Below are 18,348 nucleotides of genomic sequence, written 5' to 3' on the forward strand. Positions count from 1 at the left end.
ATCGGGTATCAGTATTTCAAGGTTTCGGCTATAGAATTTCGAAATACTGAAATTCGGGATGTCAGCATTTTGGGATTCTATAGTGAACCCATATACATATGTATATATATATATATATATATATATATATATATATATATATATATATATGTGTGTGTGTGTGTGTGTACACACACACACACACACACACGCACACACACACACACACACACACACACACAAGCACATTTCTATTCTTATCATGGAACCCATATAGATGTTGAAAGACACCAAATTAATGTGCCGAAAAACAAGACAAAGAATATAAGGTGAAGAACCAGATGAGAATGCAAGAAATGTGGAAAATGCATAAATATAGTTGCAAGTATTGAAAACTTCTGGAAGAACCTCATGATGATCAAGAACATCTGTTATGGACATTGTAAATAGTTATTGTTCCGTGTTATAATGTTTTTAAGACACATATTGTGCATATTTATATATCATAATTCTTGTACTATTTTATTTCATGAAAATCAATAAAAAATGTTTTAAAAAAAAAGAACAAATGCAGGAATGGTAAAGAAGAGGTGAATTCAAACCGAGAGATGAATGGTTAATATTGGTGACCCAAGAGAGTGGGCTACTTACACACTGGTTTACAAAGTCCACTTAACATGTGGGAGAAACAGACAAATGTAGGTTTTGTAAAACTAAATTGGAAACAGTTGCACATCTAATTGCTGGCTGTGAAATACTAATAGTAGAAGGACTGTATTCTGAAAGGCGTAATAATGTGGCAAGACTGTTCCACTGGGCAATGTGCAAACATTATGGCATTAAAGTGGCTGAAAAACACTGTTAACATGAGCCACAAAGCATCATAGAAAATTATGAAGTTTATATCATATGGAATAACCCATTACCGACAGTTCAAAAGATAGATGCTAGAAAACCGGATATAGTGGTCCATGAAAAGAAGACAAAAGTAGCATCGATCATTGAAATCACCACACCCAGTAACTACAGTGTGTTACATCTAGCTTTGTTTGTATGCTTGTTGTTTGTTTGCTTGTTATTTCCCTGAAACACTAATTCCACCTAAAACATGGCTTTTCAGCGCTTCTGTGGATCCCTAGTGATATCTGCATTGCTTACTGTACTTATTTCCTTGTTTCACTTGAAAGAAAGTTACTGTTTGTCGTTTTTGCATTTAAGTTTCCTGTAACACATTGCATTTAAGTTACCTGGCACTTGCTCACTAAAGCAATTATATAAGTCAGCACTAAAAAATTAAAAGCACTACACCCTCACAAACTCTCCTTGAGTACATTGTTCACCATTGGCCCTTTTTTTCAATTATAAAGGAATTCCCAATACTATTCTAGCATGCCCAAAGGTCAGTTATCAATCTCCTCTCCGGTCCAGCTGGTGAATCTGGGAATCTTGAGGCAATGTTACAACTGCCTCATGTACACAGATAACCCTCTCCTCCTCCCAACAAATTCCAACACATGTGAGAGATGCAACCATATAGCCAAACTGGAGGCTAAGCTCTCTCAACTCAGTACTGACGTAACCAGTCAGGAGGAGAAGGAAACCACACTCAATACAATTCCAGTCTCACATAGACCCACCACGACAGCAAACCAAACACATAAACACACAAAAACATACTTGGAGGCTCTAAATAAAAATCTCCCTAAGCAGCAGAGACCTCCAAAGCAGACACCCAAGCAACTGCTACCCCAAAACAAAACACGTGCAACACATAGCTCACAAAGCCAGTGTGCTGAACAGTCACAGCCCTCAAGGCTAACCAACACACCTGATACACTTGCAATAGGTGACTCTATCGCCAGGCACACTGACACCCCGCTCACCAGGCTGAACAAGGAGAAGGTCACTGTGAGCTGCCTGTAGGGTGCTAGGATCTGCCACATAACACAAGCACTCAGGTCACTGTAAGGCAAGTACAAATATGACTCAGTCATTGTCCATGCTGGTGTGAATGACCTGAGACGTACCTCCCTGGACTACATGAAAAGAGACATAGAGGAGCTCTCTGAGCATGTAGCCCAGGCCGGTATGACCCTGACCTTGAGTAGCATCTTACCCTCACCAAGAATGATGCCACAATATGAAGACAAGATGATCAATTTCAACAACTGGCTTAAGTATTGGTGTGATTCAAAGGGGATCCAAAGCCTGTCAGCCTGGGATGACATGCTCAAAAAGCCATGATGCTTCACTAGGGACGGCTTGCACCTGTCACCCCTGGGCTTTCAGATATTGGCAAAGGCTCTTGCTACCCCCATAGTGCCTTTTTTTGGCAAGGCTCAAAAGACAAACCCACCTCCATAGGTATCACAAGGGATAAGAAACTAAGAGTAATGCTACTCAACGCCAGAAGTCTAAACCTCAAGATGCACGCACTCGAAACTCTCCTTAGCATGGAGAACATCGATATCTGTGCAGTAACAGAAACCTGCTTCAAGGCTCCAGAGAGCACCCCAGCACTACCAGGTTATACCTCATACCATGCTTTTCAGCCCCAAAATTTGAACTGAACCACAAAAGGAGGGGGAGTATCAATATTCGTCAAAGATACCCACACCTCCAGGTTGGTGGCTCAGCATGAAGCATCAGAGACTATCCATGTGCAACTAACAGTGGGTAAAACTGCCTTCCAGTTTATAGCCTGCTACAGACCACCCTCCCAAACCCAGGAACTCCACTCGGCCTTCCTGAGAACACTGGAAAATATGAGGGTCTCTCCAAACACCATCATATTGGGCGACTTCAACTACCCAGACATAGACTGGGAGCATTACTCTAGCTCCAACGCCCTAGCCCAAAGGTTCCTAGAATTTATAAACTCAAATGCTATGCTACACCTCTCAATTGTACAGATTTTTGCAGAATGTCCAGTTTTTTGCCTCATATTGTTGGTATATTTTTCATAAAACTGCGGTTTTCTAGCAAATCATTGGCAAATTATTGATGATTTAAGTTAGAAAATAAATGACAGACATTTGTGTTTCAGACTTCATATCCTTCAGAAAATTCAGGCTAATGCAAACCCTATTATTCTATCTACTTTCTAAGCTTGTAACAGCAATATTTAATAATTGTCCATATTTTTGGGTCTTTGTCCCCCCATTTTTAATGACTTTGTCCAGATTTCTTGCTCTAAGAGGTTGAGAGCTAAGTATGGAACAACTTGTTACCACTCCCACAAGAGTGGGAAACATACTGGACCTGATCATCACCAACATGGGGACTCTATGTTCCAGACCAGAAGTGTATCCCTCACTGGTAAGATCAGACCATAAACTAATCTCACTGGATATTCACATCCTGACCCCACCCCCTGCCCAGAAAACCACAGTGAAAAACTTCTCTAAAGCAAATTTCACACTCCTCAAAACTGAGATGGAATCCTTCAAAGCCCCTGGGCCTGTGGAAAATATGGCCCAGACCGCAAAATCCTTTATAAATGCATTCTATGAACACCTTCAGGAATGCATGGATCATGCAATCCCAAATAAAACCAAGACCGAATCCTCCAAAGGCAGACGTCCTGTCTGGTGGACCCAAGCCATAAACAAACTATACAATAGAACAAGGAAGCTACTACATGATAGAGCAAAATCCCAAAAAGGGAAGGCCTCTCTCATCAGTATTAGCAAAAAACTATGGGCACTCATAAAATCATCTAAGGCCAGCTTCAAGAGAAACATTGCACAGGACACTAAGGATAATCACAAGGCTTTCTTTAGTTATGTTAGGAACCTGGGTGGGAATAACCAGATATGCTCAGAATTAGTCCAAAATGACAAAAAATACACCGAACCCACAGACATTGCCAAAGTCCTAGCTGACAGGTTCAGTGCAAAGTTCTCCCCCCATCCCCACCAAAAGGGCCAATATCTATCCCAGCAGAGTGCTGCCACCCTGACATCTCAGATGCTCAGGTAAGAGCTGCACTCTCCAAAGCAAAAAACACAGCATCAATGGGACCAGACGGTGTCCCGGGCTGCGTCCTACATGAACTCCAAGAAGAGTTAAACCCAAACATAAAACTAATGTTCAATCTCAGCCTTACTACAGGATATGTGCCCAAAGAGTGGCGTACAGCAACAGTGGTCCCTCTCCACGAAGGTGGTGACTCAACGGATCCTGGAAACTATCGCCCAATAAGCCTGACTAGCTTGGTCTGCAAAGCTATGGAAAGGATCATCATGGACCTCATAAATAAAGATATTGAGGACCTACAGACACTGGATCCTACCCAGTTTGGCTTTGTTAAGGGCAGATCCTGCCTCTTAAACCTGGTTGATTTCTTTGAAACAGTCACCAAGGCCATTGACGGGGGGGGAAGGTGGTCCACGCAGCCTACCTGGACCTCGTAAAAGCCTTCGATACAATACCCCACTCGGGCATTATAGATAAGCTCACCAGCTTAAATATAAACCCCTATGTCACTAGATGGGTTGCAAACTGGCTCAAGGACAGAACCCACATGGTTAGAATTGCTGGAGCCATGTCAGACTCCAAACCAGTTACAAGTGGCATCCCACAAGGCTCAGTCCTGGGACCTCTCTTGTTTGGTATATATTTCTCGGAGGTACAGGCTGACACGGAAGGACTGTGGCTGACCAAGTTCACAGATGACTGCAAACTGGGTGCCATAATTGACTCTCCAGCCAACACAAGCATCTTCCAAAAGGGCCTCATAGAAACAGACAACTGGTGCCAGAGCCATGGCCTCAAGCTAAACACCAAAAATTGTATAGTCATCCCCTTTGGCAAAAACAAAGTGCCCACAAATTACCACATAGGTGGTAATCCATTAAGTACAGAAGAAGTAATTAGGGACCTGGGGACCCAAATTGATAGCAATCTGTAATTTGACAACCACGTGGCCAAAGTGGTAAGAAAAACATTTTATATAGCCCACCTAATCACATCTAGATCAGGGGAGGTCATCGTGCCTCTTTACTCATCCCTCATCAGGCCCATAATTGAGTACAATGCCCCTTTTTGGATGTTCATAGGTTCATAGGTTCATACTAGGCTATCTGCCCTAGGGCATTTACAAGCCTAGCCAGAGTGTGTTTGGCTTTCACCACCCATTTTAAATGAATTTTGCTATGCCCTTTTTCGAGGTTAGTATACTGTGCCTCTGTCTAACAGTGACACAGAAGTGATACCCGGAGTAAATCTATGATCTCCCATCCACTCATCAAGATTCCTCTTGAAGAGAGTCATTGAGGGACTCTGCCTAACCTGGACTGGGATTTTATTCCAGAGTGAAGGGAGCCTCTGGGTTATGAATCTGTCCCACCAGCATGTCCTATTTATTTCAGTGCTGAGGTTCAAGTCTCTCGAGCATGTAGCTCGATGGGATTTGGATTTTCTGAGGTGCAGCATGTCCATTAATTCCGGGTTGGACATGGCTTTATACATCAGGCACAGATCGCCTCTGAGCAGGCGGTATGCCACTGAGTAGAGCTGGAGTTTCTTTAACCGGGCAGCATATGGCATCTGTTTGAGCTCTTTGATCCTCTTGGTGAGGTACTTTTGGGGTCTTTCCAGTTGCTGCAGGTGTCTGGTAAGGTACATCCCAAAAGGGGCATTGTACTCAATTATGGGCCTGATGAGGAATGAGTAAAGAGGCACGATGACCTCCCCTGATCTAGATGTGAATCCCTTCATGATTAGGTGGGCTATATGAAATGTTTTTCTAACCACTTTGGACACGTGATTGTCGAATGAGAGATTGCTATCAACTTGGGTCCCCAGGTCCCTAATTACTTCTTCCGTACTTAATGGATTACCATCTTTGTGGTAATTTGTGGGCACTTTGTTTTTGCTGAAGGGGATGACTATACACTTTTTGGCATTTAGCTTGAGGCCATGGTTCTGGCACCAGTTGTCTGTTTGTATGAGGCCCTTTTGTAGGATGCTTGTGTCAGCTGGAGAGTTGATTATGGTGCCCAGTTTTCAGTCATCTGTGAACTTGGTCAGCCACAGTCCTTCCGTGTTGGCCTGTACCTCCGAGAAATATATACCGAACAAGAGAGGTCCCAGGACTGAGCCTTGTGGGACACCACTTGTAACTGGTTTGGAGTCTGACATGGCTCCAGCAATTCTAACCATGTGGGTTCTGTCCTTGAGCCAGTTTGCAACCCATCTAGTGACATAGGGGTTTATATTTAAGCTGGTGAACTTATCTATAATGCCCGAGTGGAGTATTGTATCAAAGGCTTTTGCGAGGTCCAGGTAGGCTGTGTGGACCACCTTCCCCTTGTCAATGGCCTTAGTGACTGTTTCAAAGAAATCAACCAGGTTTAAGAGGCAGGATCTGCCCTTAACAAAGCTGAACTGGGTAGGATCCAGTGTCTGTAGGTCCCCAATATGTTTATTTATGAGGTCCATGATGATCCTTTCCATAGCTTTGCAGACCAAGCTAGTCAGGCTTATGGGGCGATAGTTTCCAGGATCCGTTGAGGCACCACCTTTGTGAAGAGGGACCACTGTTGCTGTATGCCACTCTTTGGGAACAGTAGCTTTATGTTTGGGTTTAGTTCTTCTTGGAGTTCATGTAGGACGCAGCCCGGGACACCATCTGGTCCCATTGATGCTGTGTTTTTCGCTTTGGAGAGGACGGCTCTTACCTGAGCATCTGAGATGTCAGGGGGGCAGCACTCTGCTGGGATAGATATTTGCCCTTTTGGTGGGGATGGGGGGAGAAGTTTGCGCTGAACCTGTCAGCTAGGATGTTGGCAATATCTGTGGGTTCGGTGTATTTTTTGTCATTTTGGACTAATTCTGAGCATATCTGGGAATTCCCATCCAGGTTCCTAACATAACTAAAGAAAGCCTTGTGATTATCCTTAGTGTCCTGTGCAATTTTTCTCTCGAAGCTGGCCTTAGACGATTTTATGAGTGCCCATAGTTTTTTGCTAATACTGATCAGAGATGCCTTCCCTTTTTTGGGATTTTGCTCTATCATGTAGTAGCTTCCTCGTTCTATTGTATAGTTTGTTTATTGCTGGGTTACACCAGACAGGGCGCCTGCCTTTGGAGAATTGGGTCTTGGTTTTGTTTGGGATTGCATGATCCATGCATTCCTGAAGGTGTTCATAGAATGCATTTATAAAGGATTCTGCGGTCTGGACCGTATTTTCCACAGGCCCAGGGGCTTTGAAGGATTCCACCTCAGTTTTGAGGAGTGTGAAATTTGCTTTAGAGAAGTTTTTCACTGTGGTTTTCTGGGCAGGGGCTGGGGTCGGGATGTGAATATCTAGTGAGATTAGCTTATGGTCTGATCTTACCAGTGAGGGATACACTTCTGGTCTGGAGCATAGAGTCCCCATGTTGGTGATGATCAGGTCCAGTATGTTTTCAACTCTTGTGGGAGTGGTACCAAGTTGTTCCATAGCCATAGCCGGCCTTAGGCATAGGCCAACTAGGCGGCCGCCTAGGGCACCAGTCTAGCAGGGGCGCTTTTCCAGTATTTATTTGATGTAGATAGACCAGGATGGGGGCACCAGGTAGTGTGGTGGGGGGCGCCATAGAGCCCTTTTGCCTAGGGCATCAGTTGACCTTGGGCCGATCCTGTCCATAGCATTTGAGTTTATAAATTCTAGGAACCTTTGGGCTAGGGTGTTGGAGCTAGAGTAATGCTCCCAGTCTATGTTTGGGTAGTTGAAGTCACCCAGTATAATGGTGTTTGGAGAGACCTTCATATTTTCCAGTGTTCTCAGGAAGGCCGAGTGGAGTTCCTGGGTTTGGGAGGGTGGTCTGTAGCAGGCTATAAACTGGAAGGCAGTTTTACCCACTGTTAGTTGCACATGGATAGTCTCTGATGCTTCGTGCTGTGCCACCAACCTGGAGGTGTGAGTATCTTTGATGAATATTGATACTCCCCCTCCTTTTGTGGTTCGGTCCAAGTTTTGGGGCCAAAAACATGGTATGAGGTATAACCTGGTAGTGCTGGGTTGCTCTCGGGAGTCTTGAACCAGGTTTCTGTTACTGCACAGATATCAATGTTCTCCATGCTAAGGAGAGTTTCGAGTGTGTGCATCTTGAGGTTTTGACATCTGGCATTGAGTAGCATTACTCTTAGTTTCTTATCTCTTGTGATACCTATGGAGATGGGTTTGCCTTTTGAGCCTTGCCTAAAAAAGGCACTATGGGGGTGGCAAGAGCCTTTGCCAATATCTGAAAGCCCAGGGGTGACAGGTGCAAGCCATCCCTAGTGAAGCATCGTGGCTTGTCAAGCATTTCATCCCAGGCTGACAGGCATTGGATCCCCTTTAAATGACACCAATATTTAAGCCAATTGTTGAAATTGATCATCTTGTCTTCATATTGTGGCATAATTCTTGGTGAGGATAAAATGCTACTCAAGGTCAGGGTCATACCGGCCTGGGCTACATGCTCAGAGAGCTCCTCTATGTCTCTTTTCATGTAGTCCAGGGAGGTATGTCTCAGGTCATTCACACCAGTATGGACAATGACTGTGTCATATTTGTACTTGCCTTGGTGTGACCTGAGTGCTTGTGTTATGTGGCGGATCCTAGCGCCCGACAGGCAGCTCATCATGACCTTCTCCTTGTTCAGCCTGGTGAGCGGGACATCAGTGTGCCTGACAATAGAGTCACCTATTACAAGTGTATCAGGTGTGTTGTTTAACCTTAAGGGCTGTGACTGTTCGGCACACTGGCTTTGTGGGCTATGTGTTGCACGTGTTTTGTTTTGGGGTAGCGGTTGCTTGGGTGTCTGCTTTGGAGGTCTCTGTTGCTTTGGCAGATTTTTATTTAGAGCCTCCGAGTATGTTTTTGTGTGTTTATGTGTTTGGTTTGCTGTCATGGTAGGTCTATGTGAGACTGGAATTGTAGTGAGTGTGGTTTCCTTCTCCTCCTGACTGGTTACGCCAGTACTGAGTTGAGAGAGCCTAGCCTCCAGTTTGGCTATATGGTTGCATCTCTCACATGTGTTGGAATTTGTTGGGAGGAGGAGAGGGTTGTCTGTGTACATGAGGCAGTTGTAACATTGCCTCAAGATTCCCAGATTCACCAGCTGGACCAGAGAGGAGATTGACAACTGACCTTTGGACATGCTAGAATAGTATTGGGAATTCCTTTATAATTGAAAAAAGGGCCAATGGGGAACAAGGTACTCAAGGGGAGTTTGTGAGGGTGTAGTGCTTTTAATTTTGTAGTGCTGACTTATATAATTGCTTTAGTGAGCAAGTGCCAGGCATTAGAGTACAAATAGGGTGTTTATTATGAGAACTAGATCAGTTCTAAGGGAAAAAGTGAAGAGCAGACTTTGTGGAGCCGAGAATGGTTTAAACCCAATTAAGCGGCATTGCCCAATGCTGCACTATGTGCAAAATCGTGCAAAGCCAATCTAAAGCGGGTTTTATACAGGGGGGACTTAAAAGAGCTAGAAATTGGCCCAAAACGGCCAATAGACTAACAGATTCGTGTGCTGGGAACACTCCTCCAGGAATAGATAGGCTGCTCTAAGCTCCCCACTGCCATTGGTGAACAAAGAAGCCTCCCTTTATCCAAGAAAGGAAATGGGCAACACAGGAACTTTCCAAAAGGCCAGAATACAGCAAAGCCGGTATTTGGACTACTCTAGGTCAGGAAAGACGGGAAACAAGGATAATTTTTTTTTTTTTTTTCTTTTCTTTTTTGCAACAAACAGCAGGAAAATGCAATAAATATATAACACAGGCTAGCACACTTGAGTATGTAGCTTCTACAGGTAAATGCAACAAACAGAACAAGCTTTAAAAATGCAGGTGCAAAAACAACTTTAAACAGTTTAAAACAGTTCAAGAAGCAGAAATACTTGCAGTTTAGCTAGATCGGACAGTCGCCCAGGTAGTAGAAGGAAAAAAAACACTTTTATCAGGTTAGCAGTCGCTCTTTTAGCCTCTCTGCTGCTAGCACCACTCTGCAGGACCACGAGGAGCTTGGCTGAGTAGTAACAAGTGCAAAAACCGCGCCAAAGTGGGTTTTATACAGGGAGACTTGAAAGAGCTAGAAATTGGCCCAAAACGGCCAATAGACTACCAGATTCTTGTGCTGGGAGCACTCCTCCAGGGATAGATAGGCTGCTCCAAGCTCCCCACTGCCACTGGTGAACAAAGAAGCCTCCCTTTATCCAAAAAAGGAAATGGGCAACACAGGAACTTTCCAAAAGTCCAGAATACAGCAAAGCCTGTATTTGGACTACTATAGGTCAGGAAAGATGGGAAACAAGGATAATTTTTTTTTTTTTTGCAACAAACAGCAGGAAAATGCAATGAATATGTAACATAGGCTAGTGTACTTGAGTGTGTAGCCTCAACAGGTAAATGCAACAAACAGGACAAACTTTAAAAGTGCAGGTGCAAAAACAACTTTAAACAGTTTAAAACAGTTCAAGAATGCAGAAATACTTGCAGTTTAGCTAGATCAGACAGTCGCCCAGGTAGTAGCAGGAAAAAAACACTTTTATCAGGTTAGCAGTCACTCTTTTAGCCTCTCTGCTGCTAGTACCTTACCAGACACCTGCAGCAACTGGAAAGACCCCAAAAGTACCTCACCAAGAGGATCAAAGGGCTCAAACAGATGCCATATGCTGCCCGGTTAAAGAAACTCCAGCTCTACTCAGTGGCATACCGCCTGCTCAGAGGTGATCTGTGCCTGACGTATAAAGCCATGTCCAACCTGGAATTAATGGACATGCTGCACCTCAGAAAATCCAAATCCCATCGAGCTACGTGCTCGAGAGACTTGAACGTCAGCACTGAAATAAATAGGACATGCTGGAGGGACAGATTCATAACCCAGAGGCTCCCTTCACTCTGGAATAAAATCCCAGTCCAGGTTAGGCAGAGTCCGTCATTGACTCACTTCAAGAGGAATCTTGATGAGTGGATGGGAGATCATAGGTTTACCCCGGGTATCACTTCTGTGTCACTGTTAGACAGAGGCACAGTATACTAACCTTAAAAAAGGGCATAGCAAAATTAATTTAAAATGGGTGGTGAAAGCCAAACACACTCTGGCTAGGCTTATAAATGCCCTAGGGCAGATAGCCTAGTATGAACCTATGAACCTATATAGAGAGACACAAAGTCATAAAATATCAGGATCTGCAGGCATAAATGAGAGTAATGTGGAAGAAAGATACTCAGACAGTTCCAATAGTAGAAGGAGTAACGGGTCTTATAAAATAGAATCTACAATCATACTTTGATATGCTATCAATCCATGTAACCCCATATGATTTGCAGAAGGAGTCATTACTGACCACAATGTGGGTGCTGCAAAGAGTACTTTCGGCTGACATGAAAGATTGAAAAAATACTAATTTCATCAACTTTAATCATACTTTGGCTTAGGAATGGGGTCCATTCCCATCATGGTATTAGAAACCCAAAAGATTTCTAGAAATGAAAAAGAGTGAAGGGTTGAAAGGAATACTAGGAATCGTGCAAACATTATGGAAATGAAGTGATTGAAAAACACTGGAAGCATGAGCTACAAACCATCATAGAAAATGAAGTCTACATCACATGGGATCATCCATTACCAACATTTCAAAAGATAGATGCTAGAAAACTGGATATAGTGGTCCAAGGAAAGAAGACAACAGTAGCACTGATCACTGAAATTGACACACCCAGTGACTACAGCATCTTGCGTACAGAGATACACAAAGTCATAAAATATTAGGATCTGAAGCAGAAATGAGAGCAATGTGGAAGAAAGATACCCAGGCAGTTCCAATAGTAGTAGGAGCAATGAGACTTATAAAAAAGAATCTATAATCATATTTAGATGTTACTAATACATGCAACCTGAAGAAGTCATTACTGGGTACATTGCAAGTGCTGTGAACAGCACTTCTGGCTGACATCAAAGATTGAAACAATACTAATTTCATGAACTTTAATTGTACTTTGACTTAAGAATGGGGTCCATTCCCATCATGCTATTAAAAACTCAAAAGACTTTGATAAATTTAAAAAAAAAAAAGGTTGTGATAAAAATTGATCAGTTGGTTGAAGCTAGGCTAAGGCTATATATTCATGTACACAGTGCAGAGTTGCATAAATGCATTCTGCACACTGCTTAGTTCAATGTCTGCCATTACTAATATTCGCAGACATGGATCACGGTAATGCCACTCTGCAGCTACGGCAACGTCTTTGAACTGTGCAATGGTACACCTAGTATGTCACCGTGTTGTATACAGGAAAATAAATTGGGTACTGAAATCTCACAAAAAGAGGGCGGTAAAACCAGAAGCAGAAAAAAAGAGAAGCAAATAAAATGGCTTGTACCATCCATTAAAAGAGAGATTAATGCCTTTCTTTGACTAAATGGGTATTAAAGATGTTTTTTTTCTGCCTGATCCTGTAAATGTTATTTGTCCTTGCAAGCTCTTTCAAGAGGGAAAGGTCCTGTCAGAGGACAGTGCTCTTTTGAAACAGACAGAGCATTTCATGAATTAAAAACAAAGAAACTGTGTTCTGGACCACTGTTAGCAACTCCTGATTTTATTTATGAATTTATCTTATATTCAGAAATATCAGAAGTAGGTTTGAGGGCAGTCCTATCCCAGGACATTCAATGTAAGGAGCACCCTGTTCACCATATTAACAGGAAGCTCTGCAATACAGAGATGATATATTGCACCATGGAAAAAGTGTGTTTAGCAAACCAGCTACTGCCTCTTTCCTGATGTATTCTTTACTGGGTAAATATTTTAGCTTATTAAGTGACTGTGGGTCTCTATGATGATATAGTAAGCAGACTGATAATACAGAGCTTTGTTGGTGGGTAGTATCCCCTACTCTTTCCATATAATGTGACCCTAAGGCCTAGCCATGCCAGTCCAAATACACACGTGTTGCTAAAGTTTTACATCCTATCAGTATGGATACAAAACTGGTGTGTGAGAGGATAGCAGGAGTCAAGGCCAGGATGAGGCCTACAGCCTGCAAATTTTGAAACAGCTCATTATTAACTGCAGTAACTCCTTTGACTGCATATATATATATATATATATTATATTGACCCATATACACACACACACACACACACACACACACACACACACACACACACACACACACACACACACACACACACACACGCATGAGTTTCCAATGCTGGATTGAAAACTCAAACTATTGAATGGCAAGTGATCAAGCACAATTGATCGATCACCTGCCAATGGAAAATCAAAGAAAAAACTGTTTAAACATTTTTTTTTTGCAGGGGGGGAAACTCCCCTGCATCCCCTGCTAATTATATATACCGACTCTGAGATTGCAATACAGTGGGGAAAAGTTAAATTCTATGATCCCCACTGTACCACAATCTTGCACTGAGAAAACGCTAGTACATAGATCAGCTGTACAAACTTTCTTTACAGTGTGAAAAGCTGATTTATCAATGAGTTGAGCAGAAGCTATATATATATATATATATATATATATATATATATATATATATATATATATGTGTGTGTGTGTGTGTGTGTGTGTGTGTGTGTGTATATACATGTATATATATATATATATATATATATATATATATATATATATATATATGTATGGTTCTATGTCTTCAGAATGTTGAATATAAGACAGAAACACACTTACGCGAAAGTACATAACATCGAAGATGTACTTATGCGAAGTACATAACATCGAAGATGTACTTTTGCGTAAGCCAGTTCTCTGAAGTGCATTACAGTGGGGATAAGGACTTACATCCTTTTCCCCACTGTAGTACGATCTCAGAGTTAGTATATTCAAGTAGGGGGGTGTGCAGGGGGGCTTTCACCCTGCAAAAGAGTATTTTACAAAGTTTTTAATTTCAGTTTTAGGGTAGGGGAGGGGAACGACTTTACGCAAAAGTACATCTTCGATGTCATGTACTTCGCATAAGTACATCTTCAATGTTATGTACTTTCACGTGTGTTTCTATGTCTTAAGTTCAATATTCTGACATTTCGCTCATAAGACATATACTCATATGAATATATATATGTATATATATATATATATATATATATATATATATATATATATAGGTTCATAGGTTCATAGGTTCATACTAGGCTATCTGCCCAAGGGCATTTATAAGCCTAGCCTATAGTTATGTGGCTTTCGCCACCCCTTTAGTTTGAATAAAAACTATGCCTATCATTTTGCTGTGCCTCTGTCAAGCAGTGACACTGAAGTAATCCCTGGGGTATATCTGCAATCTCCCATCCATTGGTCAAGATTCCTCTTGAACAAGGCCAGAGAGGTGCTCTGCCTCACATGTACCGGGATTTTGTTCCACAGCATAGGGAGTCTCTGGGTGATGAATCTGTCCCTCCAGCACATTCTATTTATAACCGTGTCAAGGTTTAAGTCTCCCGCCTTTGTGGTTCTGAGGGATCTAGACTTTTTGAGGTGAAGCATATTCATCAAATCTGGGTTTGACATGGCCTTATATGTCAGGCACAGGTCACCTCTGAGCAAGCGGTATGAGACTGAATAGAGCTGGAGTTCTTTCAGTCGGGCAGCATAAGACATATTTTGAGACCCTTTATCCTTTTGGTGAGGAACTTTTGGGGCCTTTCAAGCTGCAGCAGGTGTCTGGTCAGATACATTCCGAATGGGGCATTGTACTCAATCATAGGTCTAATGAGTGATGAGTACAGGCACACGATGACCTCCCTTGATCTAGATGTGAATCCCTTCATGATCAGGTGGGTGATATAGAAGGTTTTCCTAACTACTTTAGCAACATGAGTGTCAAACGAAAGGCTACTGTCAACCTGGGTCCCCAGATCCCTGATGACTTTTTCTGTGCTCAGTGGATTGCCACCTATATGGCAGCTAGGACTAACCTTGTTTTTCCCAAGGGTATGACTATGCATTTTTGGCGCTTAACTTCAGGCCATGGCTCTGGCACCAGTTATCCATTTCTGTGAGGCCCTTCTGGAGGATATCTGTGTCAGATGTGTTTTCGACTATGGCGCCCAGTTTGCAGTCATCTGCAAACTTTGTCAGCCATAACCCTCCTGTGTTTGCTTGTACTTCAGAAAAGTAGATGCTGAACAAGAGTGGACCCAGGACAGAGCCCTGTGGGACACCACTTGTGACAGGCTTTGAGTCTGACATGGCTCCAGCAACTCTGACCCTGTGGGTTCTGTCACTTAGCCAGTTTGCAACCCATCTTGTGATGTATGGGTTTACATTCAAGCTGATGAGTTTTTCGATGATACCTGAGTGGGGTATTGTGTCGAAGGCCTTTGCCAGGTCGAGGTAGGCTGTATGGACTGCCTTTCCTCATCAATGGCCTTGGTGACTGTCTCAAAAAGTCAACCAAGTTTAAGAGGCAGGATCTGCCTTTGACAAAGCCAAACTGGGTTGGATCCAAAGTCTGCACGTTCCTATGTCTTTATTTATGAGTTCCATTATGATCCTCTCCATGGCTTTGCAGATAAGGCTTGTCAAGCTAATGGGGCGGTAATTTCCAGGGTCTGTGGAGGCACCGCCTTATGAAGTGGGACCACAGTCGCCGTCGCCACTCCTTGGGTAATGATCCTGAGGTGAGGCTAAGATTAAACAGCTGTCCTAACTGTGGGTTTAATTCTCATTGAGTTCGTGAAGCACACAGCCGGGACACCATCCGTCCCATGGATGCTGTGTTTTTGCCTTAGTGAGGGCAGTTCTCACCTGGGCTGGAGATGTTTGGGGGCTACAATCCTCTGGAATAGATATCTCTCCTTTGGGGAGGGGGAGAAGTTTGCACTGAACCTGTCAGCCAGTATGTTGGCAATGTGTGTAGGTTCTGTAATTTTCACATCATTTTGAACTAATTCTGAGCATATCTGGGAGTTTCCTCCTAGGTTTCTAACATAGCTAAAGAAGGCCTTATGATTCTCTTTTAGAGTCCTTGGCAATTTTTCTCTCAAAATTTGCCTTGGATGATTTTATGAGAGCTCTTAGTTTTTTACTTATAATGATCAAAGGTGTCTTACCTTTCAAGGATTTTGCTCTATCTTGTAGTAGCTTCCTCCTTTGTTGTAGAGCTTGTTTATGGCTGGGGTCCACCAGACTGGACGCTTGCCTTTGGTACAGAGAGTCTTAGTTTTGTTTGGGATTGCCTGATCCATGCAGTCCTGTAGGTGCTGGTAGAAGGCATTTGTAAGTGATTCAGTGGTTTGAGTAATGTTTACCACTGGCTCAGGGGCCTTAAAGGAGACCACACTAGTTTTTAGAAGTGTGAAATCGGCTTTGAGAAGTTTTCACTGTGGTCTTTTTTGTTTCAGGTGGGGCGGGATGAGGACCTCCAGCGAGATTAGTTTATGATCTGATCTCACCAGTGAGGGGTATACTTCCGGTGTTGAACATTTTGATCCCATGTTCGTGATGATGAGATCAAGTATGTTTTCTCCTCTTGTGGGGATGGTGACTAGTTGTTCCATGGCATTTGAGTTTATGAACTCCAGGAATCTTTGGGTTAGAGTGTTCGGGCTTGAGTAGTGTTCCCAGTCTATATTAGGGTAGTTGAAGTCACCTAGTATGATGGTGTTTGGAGATACATTTATCCTCCAATGTTTTCAGGAAGGCCATGTGAGGTTCCTGAGTTTGAGAGGGTGGCCTGTAACATGCTACAGATTGCAGAGCAGTCTTGCCTATGGTTAATTGCACCTGGATGGTCTCCAATGCATCGTGCGTTGCCACCAACCTTGAGGTGTGGGTGTCCTTTATGAATATGGACACCGCCCCTCCTTTCTTGGTGTTGTCCGGATTTTGGGGCCGGAACGCATGATATGAGGTGAAACCTGTTAGTGCTGGGGTGCTCTCAGGAGCCTTGAACCAGGTTTCTGTCACAGCACAGGCATCGATGTTCTCCATATTGAGAAGGGCCTTGAGTGCGTGCATCTTGAGATTGAGACTTCTGGCATTGAGCAGCATTACCCTTAGTTTTTTTTCCTTTTTGGTGTTCTAGGGTGGTAGGTTTAGAATTTGAGCCTTGCCTAAAAAAGGCACTATGGGGGTGGCAAGAGACTTTGCCAATATCCGGAAGCCCAGGGGTGACAGGTGCAAGCCGTCCCTTGCGAAGCAGCGTGGATTGTCCAGCATGTCATCCCAGGCAAACAGACATTGGATCCCCTTTGAATGACACCAGAATTTAAGCCAATTATTAAAGCTGATTATCTTATCACTGTATTGTGGCATCATTCTAGGTGAAGGTAGGATACTGCTCAAGGTCAGGGTCATACCTGCCTGGGCTAAATAATCAGAGAGCTCCTCGATGTCCCTTTTCATGTAGTCCAAGGATTAAAGAAACTCCAGCTCTACTCAGTGGCATACCGCCTGCTCAGAGGTGATCTGTGCCTGACGTATAAAGCCATGTCCAACCTGGAATTAATGGACATGCTGCACCTCAGAAAATCCAAATCCCATCGAGCTCACGCTCGAAGAGACTTGAACGTCAGCACTGAAATAAATAGGACATGCTGGAGGGACAGATTCATAACCCAGAGGCTCCCTTCACTCTGGAATAAAATCCCAGTCCAGGTTAGGCAGAGTCCCTCATTGACTCACTTCAAGAGGAATCTTGATGAGTGGATGGGAGATCATAGGTTTACCCAGGGTATCACTTCTGTGTCACTGTTAGACAGAGGCAGAGTATACTAACAAAAGGGCATAGCAAAATTAATTTAAAATGGGTGGTGAAAGCCAAACACACTCTGGCTAGGCTTATAAATGCCCTAGGGCAGATAGCCTAGTATGAACCTATGAACCTATATAGAGAGACACAAAGTCATAATATATCAGGATCTGCAGGCATAAATGAGAGTAATGTGGAAGAAAGATACTCAGACAGTTCCAATAGTAGAAGGAACGGGTCTTATAAAATAGAATCTACAATCATACTTTGATATGCTATCAATCCATGTAACCCCATATGATTTGCAGAAGGAGTCATTACTGACCACATTGTGGGTGCTGCAAAGAGTACTTTCGGCTGACATGAAAGATTGAAAAAATACTAATTTCATCAACTTTAATCATACTTTGGCTTAGGAATGGGGTCCATTCCCATCATGGTATTAGAAACCCAAAAGATTTCTAGAAATGAAAAAGAGTGAAGGGTTGAAAGGAATACTAGGAATCGTGCAAACATTATGGAAATGAAGTGATTGAAAAACACTGGAAGCATGAGCTACAAACCATCATAGAAAATGAAGTCTACATCACATGGGATCATCCATTACCAACATTTCAAAAGATAGATGCTAGAAAACTGGATATAGTGGTCCAAGGAAAGAAGA

Source organism: Protopterus annectens, chromosome 16.part0 (genome assembly GCF_019279795.1).
Source record: "Protopterus annectens isolate FY-2018-M chromosome 16.part0, PAN1.0, whole genome shotgun sequence".
Taxonomy (NCBI): Eukaryota; Metazoa; Chordata; order Ceratodontiformes; family Protopteridae; genus Protopterus; species Protopterus annectens.